The sequence below is a fragment of the Halyomorpha halys genome, unplaced genomic scaffold, assembly GCF_000696795.3.
Source record: "Halyomorpha halys isolate HHAL.00 unplaced genomic scaffold, Hhal_1.1 Scaffold1345.1, whole genome shotgun sequence".
Classification (NCBI taxonomy): domain Eukaryota; kingdom Metazoa; phylum Arthropoda; class Insecta; order Hemiptera; family Pentatomidae; genus Halyomorpha; species Halyomorpha halys.
The window spans coordinates 285,365-287,489 of record NW_027113999.1 but is presented as its reverse complement, the minus strand read 5'-3'; positions in this window follow the sequence as shown (position 1 = coordinate 287,489).

Below are 2,125 nucleotides of genomic sequence, written 5' to 3'. Positions count from 1 at the left end.
TCTTAGTTCGTATCTCTTCCTTTTTTTTATACACCAACACTTGGAATTTACATAAATCTATATAATAGTCAATTATTCTTGAAACTTGATGATATTCTCTAATTGAAATTGAATATAAAAATATACATATTGGCTAAAAGAATGGTATTAACATTTTAGTTTGCTGTACAATTAGTACCCTATGAACCTAAACTTAATTTCGTGAGGATCTAATAGGGCGTATTCAAAACATTACAGTTTTTCAACCAAATATTTTTATTGTTATTTCTTCGATATAAAATATAATATAATACTCAAAGTATATTTGAGTCCATTGCTATCTACCGTCCTTAGCAATTGCTCGATCCCATGCTGATACCATGCTTTGGGATGGCTGTCCAAGAACTCTTGGACCGCAATTTCAACTTCCACAAAATTATCAATTTTTTCCCTTAAAGGAAATGGGTCATGGATCGAAACATGTAGTAATCGGATGGTGCGAGATCTGGACTATATGCAGGATAAGGCAGGACTTTGAACTCAGGAAGTTCTTTAAACTTTCTTTGGTTCGACGGGAAATGTGAGGACAAGCATTATCTTGTTGGAATAAAACTCCTTTTCAGTTAATCAAAGCAGAATAGCGCTCTGACAACTTCGCGTACAATCTTTCCAGTTGTATGCAGTAGAGTTCAGAATTCATATAGCATCCATCAGAAACAAATTCATGATGAACAACACCTTCGAAATTCCGAAAAACGCAAAGCATGGATTTTTTTTTTCGAATTACCCTCTTACAACCGGAAAATCAGTTTGACCGCGATCTAGCCATTGCTCACAGGTATTTGGATTTCGCTAGTGACCCACTTTTCAGCACAAGTGATAATCTTCTGGTAAAATCTTATACAAGAAGGATTTTTCAATAAATAATTACAAACTTCTAACCTCTTAGCTGATTGCTGAGGAGTAAGTAATGTTTTTTTTTTAGAATTTTAAAATAAAAATATTTGGAGTTTTACATTATTAATGTGTTTATAAATTATTATTTAAAGTTTTATTACATTTCGCCTATAAAATATTATTTGTAGATTGTTTACTATTAATGTTACAAATAACATTTTGTGTATTACTAATTTATCTATTTATTTAATTTAATAATATTTATATACATTCCAACTTTTTTGTAAAAAGGGTAATATTTTTTAATGCTTATTTAATTATTTGAGTTATTTTGGGAATTTATGAAAGTCATTGTAGTTTATAGTTTTGATTAATTTCTTCGTTGTTATTATTATCCCCGTATATTATTCGGAAATATTATTTAATGTAATTTTTTACTAAAGGTAATTTAATTTAATTTTATGTTTGTACAATTGGTACAAATATTTATTTTCATTTTTTATATCTTTAAAAAAAAAATAGCAGTAGTGAAAAGCATATTTTGGACCCAGCATTGGGAGCTGAGTCCGAAGGATACGTTTAACCATGGAGCATCCAATACTGTATGGAGTTCATGGCATCGTATACCAGCGGCTTTGACCAATTATCTTATTTTATACTGTTTATTCTCAATTTAAATTTGATTAGTTTTATGATTATTTCTACACATTCCAAAACATAATAGATAAGGAGTTTTTGATTCAAGACCAAAATAATATTTTAATCTGTAGAATAAAATTAATTTTAATTAGATCATAAAATATCAAACCAGACAATCATGAATATACCATAGTTGAGCCAGTAATAATTTAAAGTTATAATCATATTAATAATACACTGGGGATAATACTACCTATCATTAGATCAATAAATATATATTTCCTACACAACGGAGATTTGTATTACATCATGCTAATATCTCAAAATATCTCAGTTGTAGTATGTATATTTCAGATTATGAATATAAAGAATTATGAATAGAAAGAAATAGTTCAAATATAATTCACACTTTTTGAAAGAAATATGAACTTTTTGTTAATTAGAGAGTCAATAATTGCTCGTCCTTGATTTTTATAAACGTGAAAATATTTTTTTTAGGAATACATATTTATTATTTTAGGACTTTTTTTTAATGGAAATGTGTTTGTATGTATATATGTATGTATGTATATATATTTTAGAACAAATACCGTGTTCAAATAATTTCCAC